This window comes from Watersipora subatra, chromosome 9 (genome assembly GCF_963576615.1).
Source record: "Watersipora subatra chromosome 9, tzWatSuba1.1, whole genome shotgun sequence".
Classification (NCBI taxonomy): domain Eukaryota; kingdom Metazoa; phylum Bryozoa; class Gymnolaemata; order Cheilostomatida; family Watersiporidae; genus Watersipora; species Watersipora subatra.
Window position 1 is genome coordinate 9,249,203 of NC_088716.1, and position 21,725 is coordinate 9,270,927.

At 37.3% G+C, this 21,725-nt stretch overlaps 1 pseudogene; it reads left to right on the forward strand.

Moving 5' to 3' along the window:
- The window catches only part of LOC137404761 (two pore channel protein 2-like), a 272,314-nt pseudogene extending 254,501 nt beyond the window's left edge, over nt 1-17,813 (forward strand).
- Nucleotides 17,814-21,725: the final 3,912 nt, after the last annotated feature.

The window sequence follows — 21,725 nt, forward strand, 5'->3', positions numbered from 1 at the left end:
CATGTTTGATTTTTTTAAATTGGTTTTATTGGTCAATACCATGTTAAGGATTAAGGGAAATTTGTATTCATAGTTTAACGATAACTAAGAATCCTGCTGAATGTCTCACAGACTTGACGAAGTGTTTTTCACATCTTTTACCTTCGAAAAAAAATTGAGAAATATTCTTGTTTTCAGCTGTACAGTCTCACACACGTTTATATTATAATAGTTCTTGTCAATAAATATTTAAAATATCTATTTTAATATTATTTTATTGCATTGTTTAGATACTGAAATAAAATTACCTCAAAATACACTACAATGCCTTTCGTTATTTACTTCTATACTATGTACGAGGTATATGGTAACATAGTCACAACATTAGCTTTTTCATTAGCATAGTTAAAACACATCGCAGTACAGTGGCACTGCATAACAGTATATCTTACAGTATAACCAACCAATCACAGTGAAGATATACTGCTGTAACCAATCACAGTGAAAATATGTATGTTGAATCAAGAGTGAAGCTTGCTTGAAGGATTCAGCTTATTTCCTGTTGAGAGATTGCTCTCCCCTTCAGCACTGATATGAGTCTCTGTGTGCGGCAGATGCTTTCTCATGCTTTCAAATCTACTACTCCCAGTACCGTTCTGGTTCTTAAACATTAAAGATCTTAAGCTAAAGAATACACTTCCCGGTACTTTGTTAAGATGTGGTTTACTCAGAAAAATTGTTGTAAATCTATCAGAACTAAATTTTGTCAAAAATCTGCAGCATTGATTCCTCCAGCATTCAATAATGCTGCAGAGATCAATTGAGCATTCTAGCAGAAGATGAAAGCATGGTAGTTCCTGTATTGACCAAGTACCTCTGCTTAAGAGGAAAGGCAGAGCTGGAACATCGAAAAAGGAGCATCAGCTGCCACAGAAAACATCAGTGATTAACTCCAGTGCCCCAAAAGGGCCACAACTCAAAAGGGAACACTCTGACGACAGCTTCGTTTCCTTACCAAGAAGCAAACGCTAGTTTGTTCACAGATCAAGTGCCCTGTACTACTACGCAACAATCTAGAGAGTGTGAAGCAAGGTTCTTTAGAGTGACAATGTGACACCCATCCAGCCACACGTATGAAGACAGTAGATAGACATACACAGATTTGTAGGGCAAGTAACAAAACAATATTGAATATTAACAGCCAGGCTGCTAATATTCAATATTGAATATTAGCAGCCTTCAATAACGCTTTCAGGACAAAAATAGCAAAAACTAATCATAGACAGCCCAGCAAGGTCATTAGGTCAGTAAGGTTATCTAAAACTGAACACTACTCAATGAGAATAATAATTCTGGTCATGTATCAATCAACGTTATTAGCTAGCTGTATTGCGTTCTGGAATTTCCATTACACGATGTAAACTAGAAAAGGTTAAAAATACTAGTTTGTGATTCAGAGTTTGGAGTTGAAGGTTGACTTGCAACAAAGTTCACATTACAGTTATTTGGTATCAAAAAGTTCACCATGTCTTACTCTGCTGTGTTGTAGGTGGAAAATATGTGGAAATGTGATTACAAGCTCTTAAAAGCTCAAGTTAATCGCACCCATCACGAAAACGCCATAGCTTGGAATCTCTTTACGGCGATGAGTACTCAAACATTGTGGTTATTGTTTTGACACGTGATTTTATTGCGTGAAATTAAAGGCCAATAAAAAGTTCACTATAAAACGTCTCATGGCACTAATTTATGACAAACACTTCGGGTTCTACCAGTAAACCCGTATTAAGTATAGATGCTCACTACTTTACAGTTTCGTTTCAGTCTGGTCTAATCGGTCAGGTATAATTGCAGTGGCTCAAAACCTGGTCAGTTTCTGGGTCGTTTTGTAGGGGTGGAGCTTAATCCGGAAATACAAAAGCTTTAAAGTTAGTCGAACCACTGCAAACGTTTAGTTGTTGAGAAATCGAGTAGTTATCTTTTTGTTTAACAAAATATCACGTAAGCATCTTTTCCAAGCAAATTTTTAATTACAAATTTAAGTTCTTTTTAGCAAAATAACATAAAGTATTTGCATAGCTGTTTATCGTAGTTTTTTCTTGTTAAGAATAAATAGTAACACGCTCACGAAACGGAAAAAATCTTCTCAAAAATACACCATTAATTATTCTGTATTCGTTTATATTTGAAAAGTAGTTTTATATTTTTTAATATGAATACACTTTTGTAAAGCGGTATTACATAAAATATTGAAAAGTTACGATTGTGTTCTGAACAAATAAAATGCACATTAAAACGGTTGTCCACTTTGTTACCATTCTGGGCCATTCTGAGAGCCTAAAATGATTCTATTTTACTTCACTGTAAATACTAGTATTAGCATCTCGTTAGGCATTGATTGTAAAAATGAAGGCAACAGCAGACATCAGTTTCTTATCTTTACTGTATTTGCTGCAAGCACACACTTTTTTAACAATTAACTTTATATTACTACCAAGTCTCAACTGTAGCACATTTTGAAACAGCGACAGTATGTAGTAGCTACCTAAGGAACAACCATTTATTTGTGTATCTCAAATTTTATTTGAGCTTGTTACTACAATGGTGCGTTGTCAGTAGCACCGCCAGGCCTAGACTGTATCTCATCTGTTTGGTTCACAAAAAGTGTAGGAGAGGAGGCAAGGTAAAACAAGTTTTTGTAGTCTCCTGCAATGCAGGGCAGTTATATTTTTGGACTAGACAGCCTGCCTGTGATCAGTAGTCTTCAGTAGTCAGAGTCGCTTACTGCTTGCGATTTGTCTTAAAAAATTAATTGAAATGCACTGCATATTCATATTGCTTCAACCCTAAAAGAAGACCTCAGTGGGTCATCATGTATTCATAACTGACTTTTTGTATTTGTCATTTCATCTTCTATATTGGCCTACCTACAGGCCTCCCGTGCCTGTAGTCAGCAATCGTGTCGGTAGGTTATCGAAGCCTCGATAGCTGAATGACATGATCGCTGACGACAGTCAACTTCTACGAGGAGCCTGAGGGCCTACCAAATATATTTTTTAATTGCAGTGCATTTAAGCATTATGCCGCTCCTTCTTGCCTCATTGTTAGACGAGCCTGAGAAAGCCATCAAAGCCCATGAAATCGAATATGGCAACAAGTTTTACACATACCATGAGGACGGCATATTCAACAAGCATGAAAGACTTTTTGAAGGTAATCTCATATCCTTAAAGCACTTTTTCTCCACTGCCTAATTTGTGATCTTGTGTTGAAAATGAACATTTTATACCTCGGATATTTTAGTGTAACCTTGATTGTGAAGTGTAACCTTGATTGTAAAATGTAGGCCTATGCTTGGTTGTTGTGCAATAGAAGTACATGTCAATAGTAGCAAGCAATAAATGTATCAAGCATCATATACATGCAGCAGTTAGTTCTCAATTGAGTGTTAGCAATCAAGTAAAGCTAAAAACCTACAACGTCTTCAGCCAATGAATCTAAAAGATCTGTACCATGTTTCTTAATTTTAAAATTTTATCTGCTCTAATTTAGCAAGGTGAAGATATTTGGAGAGGCGAGAACGTCATTCATGACAGTCAAGGCTATTTAAGTATGGCGAAGAAAAAGAGTATGACGAAGAAAAAGAGTATGGCTGTATGTACGGCCCTGAAAGACAGCAAACCCAGAAGGAAAAGTACAAAGAACAGCGGAGGGTAAGTTACCGGTACACCAAGAATATTTTACTCAGCCTGTTATAAGGGATATTTTTGAACAGCAAAACTCGGTCATTGTATGTCCAATATATTTAGACAGGGCTATCCTTCCATGTCTTTGCAAATGCGCAGATAGTATAGTATGGATTTTACATAGAGATGATAAATAATATCTATTACTTTTATGGATTTTAATTTGTCTTATTTCTGAAATAGCTATCTTGTAACAAAAGCACGCATGCACATTTATATTCTTGTAAGCCCGAAATCAGAGAATGCAGTAAATCTAAGTCTACACTACTGTGAGGGTTGCGACATGTCTAAGCTGTATTCGATACTTTGCTTTCGGTCTTACAGTACATCAAAGTTCAAAAACATTTTCTCTTATTTTAATTCATCTACACTCTCATAGAAATTTGGTAGAATTGCAAAGAAACAAGGACTTGATTGGAATGCTCAGAAACCATATCCTTGACCCAATAGCCAGTGAAGTTTACGGCAATCTGTCTAATTTTTCTTGAGAAATTCTCATCCCGAGGCCTCACACATGCGCCAGATAGTACTATATCGCAGTTCACACTTTTGGTTAAACTTGGATGTAACATTTTATTTTACATTTAATATTTCACACCTAAAATTTGCAAAAACAATCATTAAAAGCAAGATAAAATGAATGCTTATTTTGGAGCCCTGTCAACAAGGCCTTTGTTTGGACTCTTTTGCCAATTTGAATTTAGTTAGATTGTGCCCACAAATATAAATATGCTATACATGTGCGTAAATTCATATATGTTGTCACATGGTGTCGATATACATAATTTATGTATTGTTTACATTTTTAGTCACAGAATCCAACAAAGAGACCGCATCCTCAAGACAATACATCTGATAGTAACACGGAGGTACTCACTCACATAACCAGCAATAAAATTTTAGGCAAATCGTGCAATATTAATTATGGTTAAATGTGGAATTTCATTGGTAGGCGGAACTTCAAGCCATTTATAGCCCTAGATTAGTAGCTAGAAAAACGTGAAGTTATAGTAGGATAATGCAGAAGCACCCCTTGTGTAGGCAGGATTAGGTTTCAGAAACAAATTATTTGCTGTCATCTGCGATATCTGTTATGTTGCCTGTTCACACCCAGCCAAACGTTCAATGCCTCGAGCATTCTGATTTATAGCTCAAGATAAGGAGGAAATGCAGTGCTTGCTCAGGACGGGTAGGAGTAAGAGCAGAGGCTATGCGAGCTTCCATAGATGTGGGGAGCATCTACGAAACGCCACAAACGACAGCATTATAGATGTAACTCAGACACCTGATGTTACTTTCATACCTAACAGTCTGGTGAGTGGTAATATTCAGTAACTCAGTTTTAAAATTAGAACCCTGTTGCATGATGCTTTCGTGTCACTTTAGTGTGAGTGTTCAGTGTCTGAATTGGAGAGAGTTGTGCAGCGATGCTCCCAAACCTTTGATTCCAGATTTGTAAAGCATATCAAATCGCTGGCATGCGTTTTGCTCCAAATCAAATTACTTAGAAGGGTGACTGCTCAGCTTTCAAATAAAATGAAATTAAAACCATCATCCACTATGTAATTGATGGTTTTGATTTAATTTACAAGCTGGGTAATCCATTGTTATGGTGCTTTGATGCCAATCTCATGATTGGTGATTTAATGTGATTTGCAAATCTCTAATCAGGATTTAGGAGCATCTCTAGAGTTGTTATCAACTCTTTGAGAAATTGATAACAAGGTGCCACAACACCATCCGATTCGTAGACTGAGTACTTGGACTAATGTTGCTGTTGTTTTCTACAAGTTAACTCTATGGGCTAAGTCGGTTGAGCAATGTAGGATCGGAGAAGATATATGAAGCCAGGAACTAATAAAACTACTGTAAAAACAGTAATAAAGTCAGGAACTAACAAATACAGATTTGCCCGGTTCTTTGAGATCGCCAAATTAACTTCCAGCTAATCACAATGTCCAATGTAACTTTCCAATCTACTTCATTAAATTAACAAATAATATTCCTGTCAAAGTCAAAAATCGTCGCAAATAAGGCCACTTGAATACTGCATTCACAGTACTTTACAAGTTCAAGGAGATGTAAATACACATGCTATGATTGTTTTTATTTTAGATCAAGGATCTCCAAGAGGAGTTTGCAGGGAGTAAGAAATGACAGAGCGTAAATACTTCCTGAGGCTTTCTAATACATGCAATATCTAGATAGGCATAGAACAAGTTTGTTCCCTATAGCTGTGGGTGAACTGGCAATGAAGGGAAGGCACGCCAGAGGGCATCTGGCGTGCCCTCCACCTCATTGCCAATTCATCTGCAGCCATAGAGAACAAACTTGTTCTAGATGGGAATACTTTTATATGCAAAAACTCGAACTGTTTCAGCTTGTACTGTGCTCAATTTTGAGTGAATATATTGATCAAATTAAAACATACCTGCATACATAAAACATTCAGGATTTTCGACACTGATTTTTTAAAAAATAACACAGACTTATATTCACTTATTTTCACATATCTACATGTAGTATATGTAGCCCTTTTCTACTGTGTTATTCTGTTCTCATTTGTGCTTGTTAAAGGCCTTTTATGGCTTTGGTGCTGATGTGGTAGTAATTAAGTTATGTGCAACATTTTTTTTTATATCAAATAAAGTAAAATTATTAAACTTTTCAATTTATCATGGTAGATTCGTCCGATAACTGAAACAACCTACTTCCCATCATTGTTCCAGTGGTCGATCACCAGACATTTTGTCATTGCGCATCGACTTTTCAAACAATGTATGTTGTACAACGTCAGCAATGCCAATAGACATACATCATGCTAAAGGTTTTGTGTGTGCTGCCCTCTGATTTTCCAGAATTGGCTACATTGTGCTTGTGGAGGTAAGGGAAAGCTGCTAACAATGATGCACAACAATTGCCACATGCATTATTTATGTTGGAGCAAGAAAATACATCATCATGCCAACAGTAAGAAAATATTTTTTGCCCAACAAATCGAGAAAATTTTTGTGGTCACACAATACTGTACATAAATAATAAATATATAAGCAAATTGACAAATGAATACCTACAGAGTGCGGTCATGTTTAAAATCTAAATAAAGTTAGTTGTTGGAGAAGTCGGTGTTTGCAGTAAAAATAAGATAGACTAATGTCTTCTGTTGCCCTTTCACAATCTTTGTCTTACGATACGCTAACATAAATAGTTACACTAAAATAGAATCTTCTTTAGCTCTCAGAATGGTAGCAAAGTAGACAATTGTTTCAATGTGCATTTTATTTGATTAGAACATTGTTATATGGTTTTTCAGGTAATTTGACTTACTTGAATACCACACTAACATCAATGATTAATAACCACAAGTTCTACTTCAATCTAAACTATGCTTGTTGTGGTTAATTAGGCTAGGCAAGCAGCCTCGCTTATTCAATGGTTGCAAAGAGCGTGAGTATGGTACCTGACCCAGGTCTTTGTGCAAGCCTCAACTATGCTAACTCTCAGATGTTGGTATAGCAATCAAAATATCTTTTATTATTATGAACCAAAGCCTAATACACAAGTAGCAAAATTCTAGAATATAAGATAGAAAGCAGGCAACAGAACTTAGTAAAGATAGTCTCTTACGCCAACAGCGCGCTGTAAATGCCCTTAAGCTCGTCTTGTACGTCTACAAGTGTCACTGTCAAAAGAGGATGAGCTACTAGAAATTGTTAGCTTTTATAGGCATTCAGGATAGCCTGAGGACGGTACGTATAATGTTCGTATTATATCTTTGTGTTGTAGGAGTAAGTCTACTGGAGGGAACGCTGTCTCTGAGCCGTCATCTGATTAGCGCTATATCTGTATCTTGAAATTGGAATTGCATAACATTGATTGGCGCTGTGTTATGTAAAGGAAAAGTGCTGACTCAGGGTAAGCTCAGTTATCTTTGGTTGTGCTTGGTCATGGTTGGTAGGTGTAATTGTATTCCAAATTCCTTTGGCGGTGTTGACGTGGTGTTGACGCAGCAGTTTCCAAGGTTGATGTTTTCTAATTCTGACATCTTAAAATTAGAGAATATTTTAATGTCTCTTTACATTCCCTGCTGGTATCTTGTTTTCGAAGTATTTCCATACAACAACATAATCACAAATATTCAATAACTTATGTAATACCGTGTTACATACATGTAAGTGCAATCATATTGCAACGTATGTAAGATATTTTTCATACACACTGTATAAACGAATACAGAATAATTAATGATGTATTTTTGAGAAGAATTTTTTCCGTTTCGTGAGCATGTTACTATTTCGTCTTAACACGACAAAACTACGATAAACAACTATGTGAATACGTTATGCTAGTTTGATGAAAGATCTCATATTTTTGATTAAAGATTTGCCTAAAACGATGTTTATGCTTTATTTTGTTACAAAAAATAAAAATATTACAGACTCAATTTCTAACCGACTAAACATTGGCACTTGCTTAAAACCTCGTCGCTTAGTGCCGACAAAACATTTGTATTTCCGGATTAAGCTCCACCTCTACAAAACGACCCAGAAACTGACCAGGTTTTGAGCCACTGCAATTATACCTGACCGGTCTAATCATCTACCAGGTAGTCGTAATCTGATCATGTGACCCATACTTCCTGTCAAATGGCACGAACAGTTTCTGCATCATTTTTTGACTATCACAGGAGACCAACAGGCTCATCATGTTTATCAGAGGATGATATGCACTCCTTCGAGCTAAGGTTAAAAAATTTAACGAATTTTTATGGTAAGTTTTGAGATATCAGTGCTAAAAGTGACAGCATTACAATGATGATGAAATAGACGAGTAAGTACAATAGACATAGTTTTATTGAACACCTGAAGTGTATTTGTGAAAATATTTTGACGAATGAAGTTGCATGAAAGTGAAAACAGTTTTTGTCATGCCTTCAATTAACTGTTCATTTTTGAGCTTTTAAGAGCTTGTAATCACATTTCCATATAGTTTGCACCTACAACACAGCAGAGTAAGACATGGTGAATCTTTTGATATCAAATAACTGTAATGTGAATTTTGTTGCAAGTCAACGTCTAAGAATTCTGCATTAAACATGCTAGTTGTTAAAACAATTTTAATACTGCAACTCTAAATAAGGTGTGAAAAGTACATGGTTGTGTAAGCCCTGGAGCTCCATTGTCTTCTATATTATAACCAAAAACAGTGAATAATAATAGTTGATAATAATATGAGATAATATTTGTATGTGAAAACCAAGCATTATTAGCTTGAAATGGAAAAGAGCCTCAGAATGACTATTCCAATTAATTCATTTATCAGGTATGCTTGTTAGGATGCAATTAGATAACCAAACATCACCAGATGCACCATCAACTATTCACACGATGTGACAGTCACTATGTTTCCATTGCATGGATTTGGAGTTGTCTGCACATTGAGTTACTAGGTGATATTTCAAAGGACATTGGCATGATGCGGATTAACTCGAGTGCTTCGTTAAAAATGACAAGGATTTCTTCGTCATAGGGAGTGCATTCGGAACTGCTCAAGTTGAACTAAGAAGGACTGAATTGTGGAAAATGTTTAAAATGGAATAGCTTACGCATTATTCGTCAGACCCGTCTCCATCCTTCCCAAGCATGAAAAATTTGTGAGTAACAAAACTTACTCGACTTGTGAATTTTTGGCATTTTGCAGATGATACAAACTAGCTGAGTAACCGCATTATGGAAACGGTGATTGAATCACTCATGTGTGAAAACTTGCATTTAATTAGCACGAAAAACACTCTGCACTCATTCTCCTCATCCAGCTGCGTAGACACATTTGAGTGAGTAAAAAGAAATCTTCTCCAGTTGCATCACAGTAACATAGTACGAGCCTATTAGCCCTCGAAAACGCCTTACTTCTGGGAGCGAGCTCAAGGAAATTGAACTGGTAGCCGCATGTCACATCAACAGAATGGGCTCGACTGTGTCTTTTGGCAACTAAACAAGCGCATACCTCCATTTTCTCAACAATAGATCCGCATCGCATGTACATGTGCGTTCCACAGTCATCTAGGCCAGCTACTTGAGAGAGAGAGAAGCAGCTCGGCGTGCCGCACACTACTTGGACCACTTACAAGTCATAATGAATGCTGGTTACACCTACTTGGACCACGTACAAGTCATAATAAACGCTGGTCACTGCTTGGACCACTTACAAGTCATAATAAACGCTGGTCACACCTACTTGGACCACCTACAAGTCATAATAAACGCTGGTCACACCTACTTGGACCACCTACAAGTCATAATAAACGCTGGTCACACCTACTTGGACCACCTACAAGTCATAATAAACGCTGGTCACACCTACTTGGACCACCTACAAGTCATAATAAATGCTAGTCACACCTGTACATGGATGTCATGCTCTATGTTTCTATGACGTAAATCCTGTAAATTTCTCATCATCACCAAAATTAAAACGGCAAAAATCCACGAGTCAAGCGAGTTTTATTACTCTCAAGTTTTTACTGAATTGTTTTCTAATTATGAAAGATGAAAACGGTACAAGTTTGTAAATGATTCGCAAAGAGATGCCGTGCAAGCTATTCCGTTTTAAACATTTTTCACCCTTCAGTCATTCTTATTTCGATCTAGATGCGTTGCATATAGATCTGGCGTAGAAATCTTATTTTTTAACAAAGTGCCTGCATTAATCCGCAAACAGGTGCACAACTTCATGGAAACATATAGTAATTGTAACACCTCCAACCATGTGCCAAGTTCTGCCTGCACCTGAACGCCGTGTCACACCTACGACTTGTCACAACCTCATTTGGTTGTCACATTGCATCTTCATTTAGGTGACACATCGCCTCTGCTTCAACAAGTCACATAACACCTGTTTCGGTGTGCCATCAGACAGTCAAACCTACATGTAGGTACACGTATTATATTTACAAATATAACACAGGTGTTGATCATCAATTATCTTTGGCCAGGGTTAGAGGTTGGATAGAAGATTGTTTTCAACAGGGCTCGAACTTGGAACTCCCAGCTTCGCAGACCATGACTATAACACCTGCCCCAATCAACCGCCGAGTGTCATTTCTTGATTGTGCAAATGGTTGTTCCCTGTGATTTATCAGCCCACCTGACAATCTCTCAGAACACACGAGACTGCTAGGGTCCTAGTACCTGCTAGTACGTGCTAGTACCTGCTAGTATGCGCTAGTACCTGCTACTACCTGCTAGTACCCTGTAAACTCACATTCAGAATGGTGATTTCAAATCTTCAAGTACGAGTTAAATAAAGAAAGCTGCCTTATTCTGTAATCCATGTGTAACATAGTCTACCATTGCTTCTTTATGACACCAGTTCTTAGCTGTCACCTTGTCAATATAGTCAAAGTGTCAACGTTATACTTACTGTCACTGCTCCAACGTTGTCTATATATCACACAAACCCACTTCACAATCCATCACAAGCTCCAACATGTCAAATGGGATATCCCATAGCATCACCAATGATGTATTTTACTATATTCTAACCTTTTCCTTGTGAGCCTTTTGCAGGTTTCTTGAGGCCATTAGTGTCATATTCAGGTGTATTATGGGATATTGTACTAGATGAAAATCTTTTTCTATTCTCTCTGTACTTCTCATACCTCAAAGCCCCTCATCTTCCTGTCGCGGCTCAAGGTACAACTTTGGGATTTTTGCTAACTTCCAATCATTCTCAACATTGAAGGCCACGTGCCAGCCAGACGCCTTGCAGACCAGATGTCTGCTGCCTGTGGGAAAAGTCACCAAAACTTCGAGACATCATTGAATGAAGTTAGCTAGCAAGGAAACAATGAAAAATACTCGACCAAGCTATCATCAACACCCATAACAAAAGTAAGTTTATAGTAATGATAGCAAGACTGAGGAGAGGTTACATAGTCTATAACTGATCATGCAATGATCAGTTATAGACTATGAGAGGTTACATAAGCTACATAGTCTCCTCAAAGCGCCAAAGAGTGGATTCAACAAGTTCTGCTACATTTACATGTAATACACATATTATCTATAACCTACTATTATAAAGGTAAACTGTTCATGAGCAGCAGGCGTGTAGGCTGCTAACTATTGCTTAATAACAACCAGCTGCCAAAAAATAACAGTTAGGAAAAACGGCTATGGAAAAAAGCATGAAAAACCTAATAGAAATGACGAAACTGGTATTTCCACAAAAAACCTGTGAGCAGCACCAACAGGGAACTTATAGAATTCATCCGATTACAAATTCAGTAGCTTTAGGCATATTGGAACCTGTTTTCCCGCTACTTAGACCGCATTGCCATACGACTTATATATAAATGATATATAAAATAGGAGGCTTTTATGAGATTTTGCTGATACATAAAAATGTAGCTGTCAATCATGTAAGAGATTATGTAGTCCTACTCCTGCTACTATTAAGTTATAACATTCTGTGTAACACAGCTGGAGCCGTTTGTTTTGTTATATGAAAAGAACATAATTGTTCAGCAATTTGTATGCAGCAAACAATCAGCTTGAGAGCCCTTAGCATTACAAAGCCATTGAGTTATTACAATGTCATTGAGTTATTACAAAGTCATTGAGCCTACACAGTCACACTTGGAGTCCCATATCATTTATGTGCGACAAAATCTTTCACTAGCTTCATTTCTAATTTGCATGCAACAAACACTTTGGGGAGGGCAGCCATGCGTTGAGAGATCTGGCAGGAAGATCAAATGAATTTGGTGGTTGTTCTGACTGAGCGGTGGTTTACTGGATTCAACAGGTACCTGTAGTTGCGAAACATGGGCCATATGACAACAATGTCTAAGGAAAAGCAGGCAGTACCTTGTAGTTTCTTACATGTAAGATATGGAGTAAGGCGCTTCACAATAACATATTATAATCTAGTATCCACAGTTATCACTCATTGATACGGTGACACCAACAAAAGATAGTCAACCAATGAGCTGCATTGTTTTGGAATATGGTTAATTGGGCGAAAAGAATGCAAAATGTTTCAATTGAGCAATAGATCTACTCCTCGATTGACAATCATTTGATAATTTATTGAAGGATGAAGCAGATGAGTTTGCTATTTTCTCACTTTAATTTGTTCAGGTTTGAGATTTTTTGGAACGTGAGAAGCTCTCTAATAATTTGACTCGATAGCAAACTTCACATGAAAATATTGTTCAAATTTCAGTCTGTGATGTTATCAGCCATTGGTAATGCAATAATATTTTGTGCTGTCAGTTTACCTTGAAGTTCATGCCATAAATGAATGAGTCACTATATGGGACAAACATATTTCCATTCATGTGAACTGCTGATTGTGAACCATTAAGTGGAACTTGCCTTTCAATAGAGTATTGATTCACTTATCAGGCAATGTCACATAAATCCCGTAAAAACTTTATTTGAACACCACTTTAACGCCACTATAGAGAAGGGTTGAAAAATACAGCTCCATTCAAATAGAGATTTCACGGTAATTTCTAAGGCTACACTCGCGTGTCGTGTTGACAAATAAATTAGCATCAGTTATGGGAAGCCCATAGGATCCTGGTCTGATTCTCCGGTGCCATCATGGAAGTAGGCTATCATCAAGGTGTCTATGTTTTAGCATGCATTATCAGCGATTTGTGGAAAAGTGTCTGTGTAGCCATTTGTATTGCTGTATTTTGCTCAAAGAAAAGATATTACACGTTGAACTTAAAAATGACCAATTACAAAATTACTTGAAGTTTAACTGACAACATTTTAGAAGTACATCTATTTGTACCAACATAGTGGTGATATTTCGTTTTTCAGCAGAGATTTGGCTTTATAGGAAAAAAGCCAGTATTGGAGACCAAAGTACTCACATTTCAAATACCTGGCTGTGACATAAGGTGGCCATTTTTTCGACATTCTCTGCTTTTTACAGCGTCGCAGCTGTTTCCAGTCAAAATCATGAATCTTTATGCTCATTTTTGCTACTTAAAATGTTAATAGAATCTGGTATTTAGTCAACATTATGCAAAAATATTGTTCAAATTCCAGTCTGTAATGTTATCTGCTATTGGTAATGCAATAATATTTTGTGCTGGCAGTTTACCTCTAAGTTCATGCTATAAACCATGCTATAAAAATAGTGATGAACATATTTAAGTGCCAAAAGAATTATCTGGAATGTTTTATAAAGAGTTTTAACTTGTAGTTGTTGCTTGCATATATACTTTACAAGCAAATTAGTCATTATCCACATAGAATTAGTTTTTGTGGGAAGTCCTGTTGCCGCAATTGTTTGAAAACCAATATTGGATGCTGAAAATGAATAAAATGGAATTGAGATCATTATAGCATTCAATTTCAGTCAATCACAGGCACCTTGGTTTTATCTCCACCTGCATGTTCATTACTAAACAACGCATCGGCGTTTGGCCAGGCCTTATGTTGTTACGTTTTATTGGTTTAAAATGATTCAATCTGGTGGACTGCTCCTTTTAACATTTCATTGCAGGTGTCTCCAATTCCATGGCTGTCAGAAAGGACATTCGCATACAAGTTACAGAGTCTGGTTACAAATGTTTCTTTGGCTATTTTGGCTGCTCAGTAGTGTTCAGTAATGTCATAGCTATATCTGTAAGTATATAATCTCATGCTAGCTAGCTATTTGTAGGTGTCCGAATAGCGGTTCTAAGCTCTTGGTGAAACTGCTTCTACTGACTCAGAACACTTGGTTATAATTTGGAGTGAAGCACTTGCCAAAAAGTATTTTTACAATTTATTGCATGTTTTTATCAATCCCACAGAAATTACACATGTGTAGCTTTGTGATCAGACAAAAAGTATCTAACTTTGAGAGCTAAGAATAAAGTTTTTGTCTTCTATCGAACTCAGGCTTGATTAGAGTGGCAGCTGAGGGCAGTTGATAAGGTGATTGAGTACATCATTCAATGACCTGATTCCTTATAATAGTTGCTACTTTTAGCTGGTAAAATATTCTTCACAATACTAAGTGTACAGATGCTTTCCAACTTATGAACGACATACATTCTGAAAGTTCGTTGTTCCGAATGTTCGTGAATTGGTTCGTAAGTTGTCTAAGTTCGCTATTGTGTACGGAGCATATGTTTAAGGATTATATTAGTATGTTTGAAACTTGTATAATTAACCTATATTAGTTTGTACTGCATTTAAAGAGAACTTTAAGTTTCTCCGCCCAAAACCTTCCCTTTTTTCTTGTTCACCATTCACACGCTCCACGATACGGTCTCTCTGTTTGTAAATAGTACTGACAGTCAAACGATTCATGTCATATGCACTGGAAGTTCACCATTCACACGCTCCATGATACGGTCTCTCTGTTTGTAAATAGTACTGACAGTCAAACAATTCATGTCATATGCACTGGCAGTTCACCATTCACACGCTCCACGATACGGTCTCTCTGTTTGTAAATAGTACTGACAGTCAAACGATTCATGTCATATGCACTGGCAGTTCACCATTCACACGCTCCATGATACGGTCTCTCTGTTTGTAAATAGTACTGACAGTCAAACAATTCATGTCATATGCACTGGCAGTTCACCATTCACACGCTCCATGATACAGTCTCTCTGTTTGTAAATAGTACTGACAGTCAAACAATTCATGTCATATGCACTGGAAGTTCACCATTCACACGCTCCATGATACGGTCTCTCTGTTTGTAAATAGTACTGACAGTCAAACAATTCATGTCATATGCACTGGCAGTTCACCATTCACACGCTCCATGATACGGTCTCTCTGTTTGTAAATAGTACTGACAGTCAAACAATTCATGTCATATGCACTGGCAGTTCACCATTCACACGCTCCATGATACGGTCTCTCTGTTTGTAAATAGTACTGACAGTCAAACGATTCATGTCACATGCACTGGCAGTTCACCATTCACACGCTCCACGATACGGTCTCTCTGTTTGTAAATAGTACTGACAGTCAAACAATTCATGTCATATGCACTGGCAGTTCACCATTCACACGCTCCACGATACGGTCTCTCTGTTTGTAAATAGTACTGACAGTCAAACAATTCATGTCATATGCACTGGAAGTTCACCATTCACACGCTCCACGATACGGTCTCTCTGTTTGTAAATAGTACTGACAGTCAAACAATTCATGTCATATGCACTGGAAGTTCACCATTCACACGCTCCACGATACGGTCTCTCTGTTTGTAAATAGTACTGACAGTCAAACAATTCATGTCATATGCACTGGCAGTTCACCATTCACACGCTCCACGATACGGTCTCTCTGTTTGTAAATAGTACTGACAGTCAAACAATTCATGTCATATGCACTGGAAGTTCACCATTCACATGCTCCATGATACGGTCTCTCTGTTTGTAAATAGTACTGACAGTCAAACAATTCATGTCATATGCACTGGCAGTTCACCATTCACACGCTCCATGATACGGTCTCTCTGTTTGTAAATAGTACTGACAGTCAAACAATTCATGTCATATGCACTGGCAGTTCACCATTCACACGCTCCATGATACGGTCTCTCTGTTTGTAAATAGTACTGACAGTCAAACAATTCATGTCATATGCACTGGCAGTTCACCATTCACACGCTCCATGATACGGTCTCTCTGTTTGTAAATAGTACTGACAGTCAAACGATTCATGTCATATGCACTGGCAGTTCACCATTCACACGCTCCACGATACGGTCTCTCTGTTTGTAAATAGTACTGACAGTCAAACGATTCATGTCATATGCACTGGCAGTTCACCATTCACACGCTCCATGATACAGTCTCTCTGTTTGTAAATAGTACTGACATTCAAACGATTCATGTCATATGCACTGGCAGTTCACCATTCACACGCTCCATGATACGGTCTCTGTTTGTAAATCGTACTGACAGTCAAACGATTCATGTCATATGCATGTGAAACACTCACCATCTTTTTACCAACATCAAGCTTTTTTGTTATTACCACTTTCATTTCAAACGAAATGACTTTCCTTATTTTCACACTTTCACTATCGCTAGAAATCTTTCACTTTTCACCAATCATTTTGAATGATGGATGCAAATACATCAAATGAATGCAATATAACATCTAACTTGCGGCATCTCTGTGCGAACATTGTATCTATTGTTGTTTGTAACACGAATGTTCGCAAGTAGAGTAGCGTTTGTATACAAGCTTCAGAAATTAAAAATTTGGAGTTGTTGATATATTTGATGTGTGTCAACCAAAAGGCCTTGGAGTTGCTCACTCGCGATGTTTTCATTTTGCATTTAGGTCTTGTTCAGCACCCAGTATGACATCTCTTGGATCCATACACTCATCTATACATGTAAGTACTAAGATGTCCAATCTACCAAATGCATGTAAATGTAACATAAATAAACAATTGATCACTATTAATTTTCTCAGAGAATGTATTGATTAAAATAAAGTAATATATCTCAGATCTACATGGTAGATATCATTGAAATCTTCACCCGTATCATGCTGATCTGTGAACTCAAGCTACATGAATGATGTAGTTGAAACTCAAATGAAATGCTTTATGGTTGCTATACTAGCAAAAATGTAATCTTTACCATGATAAGAGTGGTGTCTGTCTGAAGGTATGATAAAAGATTGCTATAAAAACGTTTTGAACTTCTAACTTTCGGCTTGCAAGTCCAACACTCTAACAGCTGTGCCATTCGACCACCTTCGGGGATTGCTGAGTAATTGTGCATACACTCGTACCGCGATGTACAAGTGTCTCAAAGTACAAGAAATTTGAGATACGAGGAAAATGCTGAGCAAATGTTTGTCTTGAAAGACGAGACAATATTTTTTGAAAAGCTAGCATGAAGCTAAATTTAGAATTTGTTATGTAGCACCACAAAAGTCTTGTTTACTGAACATGTTGTAGTAAAGTCTCTCTCACCCCTATGGTAGAAAGTATTGGCAAAGAAATGTCCATACTTTCTACCATCTGCTTGAAGGTAAAAACTTTATACAGTTCTATACATAATAGTCTCACATTTTATTGCAGATCACGATATAGGCATTTGTTACTTTCTTTTATATATCCCTTTATATATATATCTCTGGCTATATCCTAACAACAGTGCATGTTCAAGTTGATGTTTAGCGTCTGTAGAGGAGTTGTCTAACCATGTGTCGTTAGACAACTTCTAAACAAGTTGTTTACGGCATTTACCTGTCATACATTGTAAAAGTCAAAGAGTAAATGTGAGTTGAACTGTTTAACAAGCTCACAGAAATATTAACCCACTAAATATTTATGTCCATAATAAATAGTGTAACTAGTTCAGAGACATGAGGTATGACAACTCCTATTTTAGATGTCTTACTCAACTGTTTTCTCTTCATCTATGTTATAATTTTCCTGCAGGTTATGAACCTGTTTTGCTGCCTACTACGTAGCTGAGAAAATGCTGATTATAAAATATCCTAACACCAGTGCACATTCAAGTTGATGTTTAGCTTCTGAAAAGGAGTTGTCTATCCATGTGTGGATAGACAACAGCACACATAGATAGAAACCAGAAAACTTGAGGTCCTTTGAAATCCATACGCTCATCTAGAAAAGTTTGCATGAACAGATTTGAAAAATGATCTATAGTAATGGGTATGTGGTAACCGTTCCTTTAGTCCTACCTGTATCCATACACTAGTTCTCTTCTACATTACTCTATCATTGATATGTGACCACACAGTAATTACTCTATCAGTGATATGGGACCACACAGTAGTTACTCTATCAGTGATATGGGACCACACAGTAATTACTCTATCAGTGGTATGGGACCACACAGTAGTTACTCTATCAGTAATATGTGACCACACAGTAGTTACTCTTTCAGTGATATGGAACCACACAGTAGTTACTCTATCAGTGATATGGGACCACACAGTAATTACTCTATCAGTGATATGGGACCACACAGTAGTTACTCTATCAGTGAAATGGAACCACACAGTAGTTACTCTATCAGTGATATGGGACCACACAGTAATTACTCTATCAGTGATATGTGACCACACAGTAGTTACTCTATCAGTGATATGGGACCACACAGTAATTACTCTATCAGTGATATGGGACCACACAGTAGTTACTCTATCAGTGATATGGAACCACACAGTAGTTACTCTATCAGTGATATGGGACCACACAGTAATTACTCTATCAGTGATATGGGACCACACAGTAGTTACTCTATCAGTGATATGGGGCCACACAGTAATTACTCTATCAGTGATATGGGACCACACAGTAGTTACTCTATCAGTGATATGGGGCCACACAGTAATTACTCTATCAGTGATATGGGACCACACAGTAGTTACTCTATCAGTGATATGGGACCACACAGTAGTTACTCTATCAGTGATATGGGACCACACAGTAGTTGCTCTATCAGTGATATGGGACCACACAGTAGTTACTCTATCAGTGATGTGTGACTACACAGTAGTTACTCTTTCAGTGATATGGGACCACACAGTAGTTACTCTATCAGTGATATGTGACTACACAGTAGTTACTCTTTCAGTGATATGTGACCACACAGTAGTTACTCTTTCAGTCATATGTGACCAAACAGTAATTACTTTATCAGTTAAATATGTGTTCACATAGTAATTGCTCTGTCAGTGATATCTGACTATGCAGTAACCAGACATTGTATTTATGTGATCATTTAGTGACATACGTGAACAATCTCACTTGTCATGGCTATCATCTACTCCATGGGTGGGCAACCTGCTGCTCCGGAGCCACATTTGGCTTTTTTACAAATGCGTTTTTCAAGTAACAGCATAAACCAATCATATTAATTTTTACTACTGGCATTAAACCAGAAATTTGACGTCCACTTTTAACCGTTTTCAAAAATCTTTATCTACTTCCTTCGTTATAATCTATAACAATGAAAAATATTTCCACCAAAAATAACATACAGTATTATTTCTAAAGCCCATCTTTTAAAGGGTAATCAAAACACTAATAAGCGTTTGCATAATTTTTTCTTTTTAATAGATGCGTTTCTCCCTTGTTTAGATGCCAAAAAGTATTTGAGGCTCTCATTGGGGTTTTTATGGAAGCCAGGTTCAAATGGCTCTGTCGGTGTTAAAGGTTGCCAACCCTTGATCTACACAAATACCATAGCAAAGGCCGGCTACTCAGTCATTATATTCAAAGAATTCTTACTCACTTACATGTAGCTATGGTTACATAAACACCAGAAAAGAGTCATTTATGTAGTGCACAGGTTGCTGTTCACAATATGACCGCTTTAATAAATCTCTAGGATGGACATTTTGACAGAATAATAAAATGTGCCTCTGTGATTTGCCAATGGAGTTGTTTTCCCTTGAACAGTTTCTCATTTTTTTCCATTACATTCATTTTGTTTGTCAATAATCTGAAGAATTCATCATCTTTAACTCAAATTGTCCCCTCAAGTTAAATTACTTTCTTTCAGTATGTTTTAAGTTAATTTTTAAAACACAAACTTCGAGGATCACGTAGCCAAGCGTGATGAAGTGACAGGCAAAAATATCAACCACTCCTTATACACCAAAAGATGGTCGCTATGTTCAGCATCCCTATGCAAAAAGTATTTCTTGAAATTCTTTCTTTTTTTTAAGTACCCGATGCTGATGAGGCCATATTTATCACTTATAAACGTGACGCACAAACTACTGATATCTTTTTGGGAAATCTGGGCATAATCTGAAACAATAAGTAGTGTTTTCAGGGTGTTTGCTAGCTAGCAAATGGTAGAGCAGCATCTGTAAGCTTATGCAGTACGTGCTTCTTCTGAGAAATTGTACCATTTGTAAGACTTGCTTATTTAAAGGTGTGTTTACACCCGAATGATTTGTTGGAGTTGCGTTCCCGCTTAGAAAGTTGGAGTTGAAATGTTTTCTAGCCTATTTATGTTTTGAAGTACGTTTTTGGAAAAACCATACATCAAACCAACTCAAAGTCCGTCTATACAGAATGGGTCACCTTTTTAGCCAATCAAATACAGCCTCAGTATCTATTCCACTTGCTCGCATTTTTGGTGCTATTAACATTGCAAGATATGCAAATAAACATCACATGCAGCATTTTACTGTCCATGTGTCAGTGACAACATTGACACTGTCATTTTACAAACATTTTGTATTTTACATTAAACAAGATTTTGTTGGCGTAGAAGCAACTCCGACAAATTGAGGAGTAAACGCACACTCGCGTGTGCTAGGTGGTGTTGGTGTCAAGTGACAAGGTAGCACAGGTGGTGTTGGTGTCAAGTGACAAGGTAACACAGGTGGTGTTGGTGTCAAGCGACAAGGTAACACAGGTGGTGTTGGTGTCAAGTGACAAGGTAGCACAGGTGGTGGTGGTGTCAAGTGACAACGTAGCACAGGTGGTGTTGGTGTCAAGTGACAAAGTAGCTAAAGCCATAAATCTACTAATTATATTTAGACTCATTCACCTTCTTCCACAGATCAAGGTCAGACATTTCTTCTTCAATCACTTCTTTTCACTCTGTAAATACTGAGTTTTATATGATTAAACCAATTTTAAACATCTGGACATGTTGCCATGGTTACCTAACAGCGGTTATCATTTAGTAATAAGGTCAAAGCAAACTGAAACTGTGTTTTATGTATTCTCTGAGGACTACAGTTTGCATCAGTGAATGTAACTTTGATACTTTGACTAGATACAGTCAGTGTTTGCAATACTGACTGTATATGACTGTACCTAGCCTAAAAATCAGTTTAATTTTTCAACCTTAGCTCGAGGAGGTGCATATCATCCTCAGATAAACATGAGGAGCTTATTGATCACCTGTGATGGTTGAAAAATGCTGCAGAAATTGTTTGCGCCATTCGGCGGAAAATATGGGTTACATGATCAGATTATGACTGGATCAGGGGTCAGCAACCCGCGGCT